This window comes from Agelaius tricolor, unplaced genomic scaffold (genome assembly GCF_023055355.1).
Source record: "Agelaius tricolor isolate 1412-34295 unplaced genomic scaffold, bAgeTri1.0.p SCAF_9, whole genome shotgun sequence".
NCBI classification, from domain to species: Eukaryota; Metazoa; Chordata; class Aves; order Passeriformes; family Icteridae; genus Agelaius; species Agelaius tricolor.
In genome coordinates this window covers 3,868,125-3,881,326 of record NW_027269269.1, presented here as the reverse complement: position 1 = coordinate 3,881,326, position 13,202 = coordinate 3,868,125, and the positions used below count along the sequence as shown (strand labels likewise).

At 39.6% G+C, this 13,202-nt stretch overlaps 1 protein-coding gene across 2 annotated transcripts in view; it reads right to left on the bottom strand.

Moving 5' to 3' along the window:
- SACS (sacsin molecular chaperone) overlaps positions 1–12,956 on the bottom strand; it is a 58,033-nt gene extending 45,077 nt beyond the window's left edge. Inside the window, exons 1-2 of one of the 2 annotated variants that reach the window (XM_071434066.1) lie at positions 12,701–12,956; positions 11,842–11,882 (exon numbers count right to left, since the gene is read on the bottom strand). The gene's annotated coding sequence lies outside the window, so the exon portion shown is untranslated. The remainder of the gene's footprint in view (positions 1–11,841; positions 11,883–12,700) is intronic. The other variant, XM_071434065.1, reaches the window with a different exon arrangement.
- Positions 12,957–13,202: the final 246 nt, after the last annotated feature.

Sequence of the window (13,202 nt, the reverse complement as noted above, 5' to 3'; positions counted from 1 at the left end):
ATACATACATACATATATATATATATATATATATATATATATATATATATTCTGCTACAGAAATTTTTGTTTTAAAAACATTTGTCTGACTATCTATCTATTCACTCCTCTTCCATCCTAATTAATATTAGGATCAGTCTAAATGAAATACACTGAGTTTCTTTCCACATTGATAATGCCTAAATCAAAATTCTTAAGTCCATCCAGCAGCATAGGAAAAAAATACGGAACCATCAGAATTACTGAACACCATCCAAAGTTTTGAGTAGGAAACTTGTGGACAAAATACTGCAGCAGCTAATGCTTAATTTATGTTTCAGACAGTCTAAAAGCACAAATTGTGTCAACACACAACTTTTACTAGCTGAGTTCAAAATGAATTTCTATCAAATTCAGGACCATCACACAACTGCAGGTACCACACAAATGTAAAGACTTGCTTCTCAGAGATACCTGTTCAGCAGAAATTTGAGACAGACCTGATACAGTGAAATACAATAATGTGACAGCAAGCTATAAAAGCTGGAAATAAAGTAGATATGCCCTTAGTATGTTACTTGTCTAGACATTTTGGTGTAACAACTTCAACTGCAATGAGTAGTCCACAGCATCAGCAGATAGGAATCAATGCCATCAGCAAAATATATGGCTCTGCATTTATATTGTTGTGAATTACAGGAGCTTTCATGCTTTATCACATAGAATTTTAAGATTAAAAATATACTGAAAGCATTCCAAAATGCCAATACTTTAATAATAATTATAGAGTTGATAATATTAATGCTACAAATTCTATATCATTAATGCTATTCATATTAAAATCAATAAAAATGCTATGCCCTTGTTGATTTTTATATAGAGAAGAGAGTGCTTGCAGCTGTAACAGTGATTCTTTTTCTAGAGTGTGATGAATTCGATGCATTTGCACAGTAGGCATTGTTGCTTTTTGATGAGGCACCACAAACATACATACAAGGATAAAAATATTTAACAGATGAAAATCAGGACAGATGCTGCAGTCAGTTTTTGAAGCAAGTATTACTTGTACCTACCCTTTCCAAGGCTAAGAAGAGGAAGCAGTTATTCCTCTTAGGACCAGCACCAGTTATTCCTCTTAGGATGGCCATGAGCTGTCAGTGTGCTCCCACAGCCCAGAGAGCCAAACGTGTCCTGGGCTGCATCCAATGGTGGGCAGCAGGGCCAGGGAGGGGATTCTGCCCCTCTGCTCTGCTCAGAGCCCACCTGCAGGGCTGCACCAGCTCTGGGGCACCAGCACAGGGAGGACATGAATCTGTTGGAGTGAATACAGTGGAGACCATCAAGATTATCAGAGGGATGGTGCACCTCCCTACAAAGAAAGGCTGAGAGAATTGGAATTGTTCAGCCTGGAAAAGGGAAGGCTTCATGGTGTCCTAATTGTGGCCTAAAGGAAGCCTACAAGAAATGTGGAGAGGGGCTTTTACAAGAGCCTGTAGAGACAGGACAAGAGAGAATAGATTCAAACGGAAGAGTAGCTGTAGATAAGAACCTCTGAAGAGATTTCTTTACTGTGAGGGTGGTGAGGCACAGAAACTGTGGATGCTCCAGCTCTGGATGCCATCAAGGCAAAATTGGATGGGGTCTTGAGCAACTTAGTCTAGTGGAAGGTGTCCCTGACCATGGCCAGAGGTTGGAAATGGATGATCTTAAAGGTCTCTTCCAACCCAGAACATTCTGTGTTTCCATGATCTACAGCAAGGTTTTGTAGTTCCCTCAAGATGAGTGAAGGCCCTGTTCTGCTCTTTGCCAGCATGGCAGTCATCTGACCATCACCGAAATGTATTCTTTGTGAAAACTTCTTTACTATTAAAGGAAAGAAGACAGCCTCCAACAGCAATCAATGAAGGCACAAAGGTAAGTAGTAGTTCTGGTGTGGATGCATTTGTAGAATATACTGGAAAAGATTTCAGAGTTGCCTGAGCAAACAGAGTAGCCACTAGCTCCAAAACCAGAAGCAGCCTGGTGCTAGCAATCCAGCACTGCAGCAAGCAGAGCTGACAGCCCTGTTGTTCTCAAGATTATCTCTTCACAGCTCAATGCTGCATGAATACATCAGCTGACCATTATCTTAAGCCATGGAGTTGAGGAAATTTGTGTCAGACTTGAAAGAACAAATTAACTGGAACAAAAAATAGGTCTTGTACCAACTTTATCTGTTTCTTTCTTACAGGAACAAAAACAACACAATTCTTAAAATGTAAATGTGCTTAACACAAGACCTGCCATACTTCACCTATGGAAAAGGTGACTCAAGAAGTATGATTACATGCAACATCAGGAAAATTCTAAAAATTACTTGGAATAGTATTAATAAGTTTGATTCCATGGTATTCAAATGACCTCACAGTAACCATCTGGGACTATGTGGTTGGATTATGCATAAAGAATGCTTTCATCAAATCCTGATGAAGTAAACTCAGATACCAAATGACAATATCTCAAAGTGATTTCTCAGCAATGCATAGCAGCTGAAGGAAAAGTTTTAAAAAACCCACAAAACTAGAAGAAAGAGCCATGTGGTTAAGACCTCACTGCTGTTTTCCAGAAATGTGGGGATTTTAAGACCTTTTGTCTGAAATGATTGCCATAAAAAAGGACAAGCAGAAGGAGAACTATTTCTGCTTATTTTGGTTCTGAATCTTTTAATGGGCTTTCCAATGAAATGGGCAACTGACACTGCCCATGAACCATAATACAGAAGCCTAAAGAGCACTGCAATCACAAAGATACAAACAATGGGCTATTAGGCCGAGGAAAAAATAGCGTATGAATTATGACTTGACTGCAGAATATGATCCCTTTAGAGATACACAGCTTAATAGATAAGCTTTTCTTGCTCTAAAGACACTAAGTCTGAGCTGAACACTAATTTCTATTGTCTGAACCAACCACCATGGCAACACACTGTTCTGTCCAAACTGGCCAGCGCAAGAGTTTATGAATTTTCCAACAGCAGGGTGTCAGTCTCACAAATCCCTGATGAGAAACCAATTGAAGGACAAGATAGGAACTGAACCCTTATACTGAAAATACTAAAATTTCAGAATAATTATATAGTTTTTGTTGAACTCAGTCTCTGTAAATGATATAGAGCTGGAAGGAAAAGCAGTTGATCAAGTGCTCTGAAAATACAATTCCAGAGGAAGGAAAGGAACTGAGTACTTTTGCAGATTTCCTTGTCTCTCTTTTTGTTTTTTTAATTTAGATTTTTTTTTTTTTAGCTAAAATAAATCTCCTTCAAGCACTTTTCTTCAAGAGTAACATGGAAAATTCACACCTTAATTATTGTTTTGTGACATTACTGAATGTAATGTCAGGTTTGGTTTTCCTGAAATAACACCCTTCTTGGTTGCTTAAGGGCACTGTACTGTGCTGTACACAGAAAACCATTATAACAGATACATGTTATATGTTCTTCAGAGTGCATCTGAAGTACACTTTGCAGATAAGCACTTAAATTGAAACAATAACTGAACTTATTCCAAAGATGAACTTAGAATAGTTATATACTATAAGGTCAGTTATGCCCTAAATGCTGAATACCTAATCTTGGTATCCAAATTCCTTGTGCATTGCCTCCTGCACTGTAAGCTAACAGGCAGTTCAGCCTTATGTATACTGAACTATACCAAATAAGAATACTTGATTTACTTGGTTTAGATGTACACAAATAACTCTTTGTTTACATTCAAGTGTTTAAAGCAGAAAAAAATACACTTGGGAAATGTTATTACTTACTAAATAAATCAAACTCCAAGTAATTATAACAAGTAATCCACATATATGGAAAGTTATCCTTTCACACATTGTGTCTAAAATTATTTTTGTTTTTACCCTTAAGTGAAGGGTTTGGCTATGTCCAAACATTGTTACTGATCTAACTTCAACAATTCAATGAAAGATAGATGGGTTCAGATCTTGAAAAAAATTATCTTCAATGAAGAAAATTAATTGAAGTTTGACTTAGGGATTACTGTTCCCTGAATGCCATCAGTATGATAGGTGGCATCACTGCTTTCTCTGGCCTAGCATCTTCCCCTGCGGTCACTTTGCAGCACAGATGGCCAGGAAGTAAATATGCCTGATGATAAGAGTAGTTGTGGTTTTAGTTGGATATTCTGTCTTCTAAGGACAGTTTGGTATCAGGGTTGTGAGGGGGAGATTTTTGTTTTGTTTTTTTTTGTTTTGTTTTGTTTTTGGGGGTTTTGGTGTTGTTTTTTTTCTTTTTGCTTTCAAATGAATATCTATTATTTTTTTTGCTACCAAATCTATTTGCTACCAAATGAATATCTATTATTATATGGAAGTTCCTCCTTTTGTTTACAGTTATTTGAATTCAGGAAAGATTGATAGTCACAAAGATACTAAAAAGCCACAAAACCACTAACCTATATCAGATATACATAAATGTGATTGATTGATTTATTGATAGATTGTATGAATGTGTTTTGCAGTATCTCATTTGTTAAAGTTTGACTTAGATGGAAATTCTTAGACTACAACTCAGAAATCTGCATTTGGCTGACAAAAGCCTGATGAGAGAATTTCGTGTCTACAGTTACAGTATATTCCCAATACTTTCACGGAGGGGAAAATATTAACAATTCTCAAGGGAGCATTTATGAAGGCAAATCTTCTCCTAATACTTCTCCTGGCCTCAATTATTCTTGTGAAGAACCTTTCTGTACATTGGGTTACTGGAAAGCTTATGATGAGGTAATCTTGATGACATCATGAGCCTGCCAAGTCAGTCTGTCCTTCGGGAGGGATGAGGTATGTAGACAGCCCCAGTTGTAGGGATCTCCAGGTGAGACAAATGTGTATTGCTGACAGAAATACCTCTGACAAAACTGAGCTCTGATTCATCTTATCAGGACTGCAGTTTTGGACTGCAGGCTGTGCGCAGTGCACTTGATCACTGAACAAGGCATCTCCTACCCTGCAATAGCTTCCAAATATATCTGGGTACAATTTGAGATATGGCTTTTTTACTTAGGCAGCCTCATTCTCAAACTAGTATAGAGCAAGGTAGCAAAGGCAAGTAGCATTCCCTGTTATTTTTAGCATTCAACATGGCAACCAAGATGATATGGCTAGTAGGAAAAAAGGTGCAGAAACTGAAATTCCCTAACTGAGGTAGGAATTAAAGTTAATTTACTCTAATGGGAAGTAATTAGATCATTTCTGAAATTGCCGTTTTTGTAGGAAATATTTTTAATGAATCAGAGATTAGTACTTTATACTGGGAAAAAGAGTTCTGGGCAGTTACAGATCCTCTGTGCATTGTGAGTGGTGCAGTCATGCATCCCAGATCTGCTAAATGTAGGCTATAAACCAAATATTAATAGATACATTAAGGACAAAACACCTTAATGTGCTCTCCTGAAACAGAAACTCACTATTGTTCAGTCACCTGGCAGAGAATTTCAATGTTGATGTTGGTGGTTTTGTTCTGTTTCCTTGCACCCGAGCGTACCACAAGACTGTTCAGCTCAAGGTAGAAGAGCAAATCACATCAGTTTTGCCTTGCACCCAGACTTACCACAGGACTCTCTGACTTAGGCCAGGGAGCAAAATATTTTGTAACAACTGTTTGTTTGATACAGTAGCACTGCAGTACCAAATCTAGCATAAAGGCCCAAAATCTGCAACTATTAGAAGGAATCACATAATTCAGAACCTACAGATACATCACAGCCACCTGAACAAATAGACCATACCTGTGCAGAGAGGAGAGAAAACAAAACATTACTTTGGATCAGGCTGATCCTGACCTATGGAAAAAGTGTATCAATGCTCCCTTTTTTGCCCAGTTGGTGATGCTGTTTGATGCACCCTGGGATGGCCTTTGCCCTCGTGTCTGCCAGGGCTCACTGCTGACTCCTACTGAGCTGCTGCTCACCACGAACCCCAGATCCCTCTCTGCTGGGCTGCTGTCCAGCCCAGGTTTGTACATGTGCCTGTCATTACCTGGGTGCAGAAACTGGCTTATCAGACACACACTGTGCCCAAGGTCATAACCAGGCTAGATCTGGGTCATGTGTCCAGGGGGTAGCCCTTCTCCCAGGTCTCTGTGCCCTCTATCCCAGTGATCTTGAGAGATTTGCAGGAACTTTGAAGAAACAGGGGTTTGTTTTAGGTCAAAAGACCTAAAATAATGACGGTTCCATTGTGTAAAAATGGTACTGCTTTAACACAAACCTCCTAGCACAGACTTAACCCTGCATGTCTCCATGACTGGTGTTAAGGAGAGAGCCAGGTCCATGAGTAAGAAGTGGAGAATATTTTGCAGGCTATAGTCTTTCTCCAAAACAATTCCACATGCTAAACAGCCAAACTTCGCTGCAAAGGACAGGGAGCTGTGTCAGAAACAGACACAAGAATGAGATCAGCTCTGATGAGTTCTGTTCATATACCTGGCAAAGGGTATTCATACCAACAGAAATACTTCTGATGCATTTGTTGCATGGCTAATACTTTTTTTTTTTTTTTTTTTTTTTTTTTTAGTTACTGATGTTAATTTAAAAAAAATCCTCTTTCTCTTCATTTCCTCCAATTTCTTAATAAAAAAATCAGGAAGGTATTTTTATGATCACTATCTACTTGTACAAGTGTGGGCAGGATTTGACAGACATGACCAGAAGTGTTTTTTTCTTTATGTCATTTGTCAGCCACAATTGATGACAAATGGCAGGGCATTTTCTGTCTATGACTAGTATGCTTTTAAGCAGTGAATCCATCTGTATTAATTTCTACTTGATAAGTGGGGGGAGCTTGTCTCTAAACTGGACACATTATGGTGAAAGCTTTCAGCTAGGAATGCCAAATGTTGCAGAAGCAAGGAGATGGACACAGATCTGGGTTGATACAGCATACCAAGACAGTGCAGAGGAAATATTTTAAAAGCTGAGACTATCCAAGTCATTTACAGATGCTACCAAGTGTGGAAAGCACTGAAATGTCACCTGTTTATGTAGCAGGTGCCACTCATGACAGCAACTGTTGTTGAAAAACTTCTTTAAAACTCTGCCAAGATTTGCTGTGCCCATGATTTGACACCACATCCTTCTCTTCCATTGCTTCACAACATACCCAATTCTACATAGGACTTTCTAGAGGGACATTTTAATGCCCTTTTTTCTTCCCCCTCACAATCAAAAATGCTAAAAAGGTGGTCTAATACTGAAAGAAAATGACTGAGGGTCTGAACATGGACTTTTCAACACATCAAACAGCCATAACATTATTCATAGAGAGCTATATTAAGCATCAGGTTCTGCATATATAAATAAAGCTGCATTCACGAGTGTATGCAGAGTGTTTTGAACTACTTGATTAAACTGCACCTTATTAGTGAAAATTATGATTAATGATGAGCTTATAACAACAAAGCTCTCTCTGCAAGCACTACAATAAAAAGAAAGAAATGAGAAGCACACTTTAGATTGCAGTTGCTATGCTAAGAATTAATAAATGAAGCCATGCTGAAAGGGTATGTGGAAGATTTTTATATTATAGAGTTTAGGTTGACCAAAAAAACCCAGTGCAATTTGTTCTATTATTTTTGGCATTTTTTATGAAAATGGTAAGACTTCATTGTTACTTGGATTTTGCAACATGAGAGAGATGCCAAAGATCAGGATAAAGGGTCAAGCAGGAGGCCCTGGGATAAATACACTTAAGGGAGTCTAAGCAATTTTGTTCCTCCATTATGTTCCACAAATTAAGCTGGTGGCTTTTCCATCCAGCTGTAACATTAATCCATTAGCTGAAGAGGAGACAGGCTCCTTCTCATTTTTTATTTATAAAACAGGGCATGCACAACTTATCTGACATCATCCTTGTCACAGCTAATGAGAAACTGCAATAAATCCATCTTTATGGATCTCTCACACAAGATACGAAACATCTCATATCCATTTTTCTGTGGTAGGGAAGGGCTTGCTAACCTACACAACTAAATAGATTATTGTATATGATTGTGTAGGTCCTAAAGGATGAGCTTTCCACACCATTACTGCTGTTTGAGGGATGTCTCTGTGTCCATATACGTACATTGCATAAACATCAAACAACAAGCATGAGTCAAAAAGATGTTTTTACCATTGGCAGGAGTAACCAAAACAAACCAGATATCAATTTAAATAATTTAAGTTCTCCAGCTCTTAAATCTGCTTCACTGTGGTGGGTCCACAGCATTAGGCTGAGATCCTGACTGGCACAGGGTGGGGAAACACAAGCCAATGCCAAGATCCAGGGAAGTATTTCCAACACCAGTCCAATACGAGCATGAAGGTAGTGAGCTGAAAACTGCTGGCACCTGGAATGAGGCTCCACATCACTCTATAGTGCAAAAATCATCCTCCAGTGCACATCTTGCTCTCTCTCCTACACATAGAGAGACAGAGAGACTAGACAGAGAGCCTGGCTCAGAACATGCGGGCAGGAGCTTGGCTGCACCTCTGAGCACAGAGAGCTAAGGACGTGAGCAGAATTTAGTTCCCTACCTCTTATTTAGCTGTACATCTGTGGCCTGGAGAGTAGGAGAAATGCAAGGTGCTGCCATAGCATTGGGGCAGGCTGGGGACACTGCTGTTACAAAAAACCTCATGGGAGCTGGTCAGAAGTGGTGGTTTGTGTAGGAATTGTCCTGGTATGAAGACAAACAATAATATGGAGGGAGGAATTTGAGAAGGAAAGAGAAGGTTTACAGGAGGCATTTCATGGGGAAAATGCAGGTAGCACACACAAGGATTGAGGGTACAATCCTGAAATTCCCCTTCTCTCCCAGCAGGTCTCCAGACATCTGACATTAGCAATTTCTTTCTTAGTGTGAATGATTTTATGGGGCAGGATTTGACAACAGCGAGTGTTTTCTTGTAAAGAGCATCAGACCACTCTGAAGGAACTATCACATTCCCCAGGATCTCAGTTTATATCATTTAAAAACTGACAATAATTTTGCTGTTACCTCTGCAGAGCTCCACATTGCATCATATATGACTAACAAAGAGATAGGTAAATTATCCTCTCCTAAAATGAGAAAAAGTACAAGCTGTTCCTTTTGCTTCACTGAAGCTTTAACTAAAATTGTGTGGTGGTTTAATCCCAGCTGGCAATTTAGTACCTCACAAATGCTTTGCTCACCCATCTTCCCCCGGTGGGATGAGGAGGAGAATCAGAAAGGTGAAACCCATCAGTTGAGATGCAAATAGGTTAAAAAATGTAATTAAACAGCAATAACAATAGCAATAACAATAATAACAATAATGTTCGTGCAAAGGAATACAACAAAAAGAGAGACAGAAACAAAACCCAAGTGAAACAAGTGATGCACAACACAGTTGCTGACAATTGCCCAGCCCATCCCTGGGCAGCAGCAACCAGCCCCTGCCACCAGCTTATATACTGCACATGACATTCTGTGGTAAGGAATATCCTTTTGCTAGTTTGGCTCAGCTGTCCTTGCTTTGTGCTGCCTCCCAGCTTCCAGTGCACCTCCTTGTTGGCAGAGCAAGGGAAACTGAAATGTCCTTGATTTAGAGCAGGCACTACTTAGCAACAACTACATCAGTGTGTTATCAACATCATTCTCATACTAAATCCAAAACACAGCACTGTGCCAGCTACCAGGAAGAAAATTAACTCTATCCCAAACAGCAATTGAAACACTAACATTGTTTCCCTCATGGGAAACCAGAGTGACTTTTGCTATTTTCCACCAGCTGTCATATCTGAAATAGGTGGTGATTGGTATATGCAGCCAGCTGTAACATTCTCCTGTAAGAAAAAAGAAACCAAACCTCACCACTGAGAGGGGCCTGAGGCACGTTCATGCCCTCCTGTGAGGTCACCAGAGGAGATCAAAACACCTGCCCCATTCTCTCATGAGCATTATCATCACCCATCAGAAATAATGCCTTATTTTGGGTTCACCTGGGTGGAGAAAGTTTCTACAGGTAATTTTAGGGAAGACAACTAAGCTTCATTTATTTCTAGTCTGATCTTCATGGCCACACATTTTTTTGCACATGAACACATGAAGGTCTTCACAGACAATGTGAAACCTTCCTTTCTCACAGCTCTGGTGTACCTCTATCACAACCAACAACTTGCTAAAAGTTTCAAACAATGACCATCCTCTGCTAAACTGATCAAAAAGAAGACAAAAAATGCTAATGAACTAGATCATCCCATTTAAAGATTTAGCTCAAGACTGCTAAAGTGCAAATATATCCATTAAATACACATTTAGAAGAAAAATGCCAACCTACTGTACCAAATAATTGCATGAGTTGTTATATTTCTCATCTGAGGCAGAAATAATTGCTTAATAATTGTGTGTATAACAAAAAATATTGCTGAGTGAATTAACACTTTTTTCAAAAAAGACTAGCTCTTCCAAAAAATCAAATATTTCAAAATATGACATGCATGTTTTCAATTCTATGTGTTATTCCAGGGGTTGATACATACTGAGCAACTAGACACTGTTTAAACTCTTCAATAAAGTGCTCTTTTACCTTTCAAAGCCTACACTTTTGTATATTTTAACATAAAAAGTAATACAGTATTTTAGAAACTCTGCTTTTGAGAGCAGGATCCAAGGGCCCCCAAAAATTTGAAGTCAGTGAACATGGGCTAGTTTTAGAAATGTGATATATCAGGTTTTTTCTGGAAGCCGTTGTGCTTCCATTAATGGAAAGAAAATATGGTCCAAACCAGAGAATCTAGGTCCTCTGTATTATACTTTATAAATCTGTGCCTGTTGCCTCCGAGGTCATAAAAAACTCCCATCTAAGAAACAGGAAAACAATCAAGAAAGAAGGACAGAGAAACAAAAGGTTTTTGAGTTGGCCCCAGAAGCACCAAACTCACCCCAGTGTAATTCTGCTGAAAACAATAGAAGTACACAGGAGCTGAATTTTTCCCACTGTCTTTACACAACAGTAAGCAGCCTGTAAAACTATTTTATCCAATAGTCCTGCACATTTTCAGTAGGTGAACAGAACTTTTCTATGTAGGACTGAGGGGTTTTTTTAAATTTTTGTATTCTTGCAAATGATTACTTTTTTAATCTTTGGAAATCCTGTTTCCAACCAGAAATTCTGTTTGGTGTTGAGAGGGTGACAATCCTGACACAGAGGAGGAAGGGACAAGGATGAACACTGACAATACCAAGCCTCAGCATTCACAATCACTGCCAGAGCACTCCCTAGGTAACAGTAATTTGCTATAAGCTCATTAAGGGATGAATTTGGCTTCTTATAATTCAGTTTCTGATAGCAAGCAATAAGAAGTTGTTTTGCAAATAGACAGCTGATGGAGCTCTTATACCTCTGGGAATACAAGGTGAGGGCAACTTCCAAAGCAATGATGGTAAAACTTCCCTCTGGTTTCCTTGGTGCAGGGGAAGCTCCTACATCCCCACCGAGGTGATCAGTGTGGTGGGGCAGAAGTGCATTACCTTGCAGCCCTCAGCATCAGGAGCTGCAGCTCTGCCAGGGCCCAAAAGAGATGCACAAAAGAAGGCTCCTCCTTGCAACAGCTGCCCACCCTCCTGAGCAGGCCCACACAGGCTGCTCGTCACCATCACCCCGCTGTCACCTCCCCGACACCGACGCTGGAGGGAGATCTCCCGGCAGTTTCTGCAGGAGCTGCATTAAGCACCAAGATGCAGCCACAGAGGACATCTAATAGATAGATGATATTCTCTGGCTTAGAGCAAATCACCACAGCTTTATGCAGTACTTAGGTGAAAGCAAAATTAATATTCTCATGAAATAACAAGGAAATACTCACTACTTGCATTTCTTTCACTCTGATGATATGTGTAGTTTTGCCTACAATAAAAAATTTTGTCTGATTACCAAAAAAATTGCTGAGAAATGCAGTAAACTTGCCCTAGCCCTGCTTTTTCTCTTGTTTTGAAAGCAGGATCATTACTAGATCATTAGGGCATATGCAAAATAAAAAGCAGCAAATCATTTGGCAAAGAGAAAGACATTGGATTTCTGTAAGAAAAAGGCTTATATTTAAAAATATATACATCTACTTCAGCTAGCAACAGTCCAAAGATAGGAAAGTGTACATTCCTTCGAGTAATAAATCATACTTGAAAGTCTCTTTGGGAGAGCTATGTTAAGAGCTAGTCTCCTGATAGTAACACACAGAGCCATTGAAATTTCATAAGCTTTCTTTCAACTGCATACATGAGAAAAAAATTAAAATAAAGTGCTTGGCATGAAGTAAGTTTGTATAGCAAATAATTCTAGGCAGTGTGAAAAAATGCATTGTGCATCCCTGTGCTTGAAGGCAGAGCTGAAATTCAGCAAGAGGCCTCTGCACAGGGAGGGTGGTGCTGCAGCAATCTGCCAGCACATCTATAGAGCAGAGCCCAGATAAGCCATCAGGAAAGGAGCATAAGCTCATGTGCACAGTCCTGCTCTTCACCCACCCTACCAACACACTGCAGCCTGTGAATCACTCAAAAACCCTGTAGAGACAGAGACAATACAGTTATTTGCTTAAATACACGATGAAATGAGTCAGAGTTAATGCTTTCTCCAGCTGTAAGTGCTAAAAGCATCAGGATACCCATAAAACATCTCCCACAAACAACTGCAGTGACCACAGGATCTGCTGTCGAGCTCGTACTTACATCACGGCATCAGCTGGGACAAAGCTCGGCATTTAACTATTTCTTCATAAGCTGCTTCCACATGCTTGTCTGCTCATTGTGCCATTCCTTCCATTGATTGCTTGTGTTTGGCAGCATCTGGGCTGCAAAATGATCCTTTGCCCCCTCTTTTGCAAAATCAGCAGGCTGCGGAGGGATGCGTGACCACTGCTGCAGCCGATGTATCCAAACAGCCCAATGCAGCAGAGGCTTTAGCTCCCCCTTCCCAGCCTGGGTTTTTTCTTTCTTTGTCTGTGTGGGGCTTTTTTTAAAGAGATATGGTCCTGACTAACCTCAGGTTTCAGGAGCACAATACAAGCTCCAGGCATGGACCAGTCAAACAGATGTGGAAGGATACCAAGACAGAAGGCCAAAATAATACCATTTTAAGGGATGTAACTCAAGGTGTAACAAGTATTTGAACTGATTCCTGTAACAGATCAAACTTTGTGATTGGTTCTGTTTAATTCCAATTTTTCTTGAC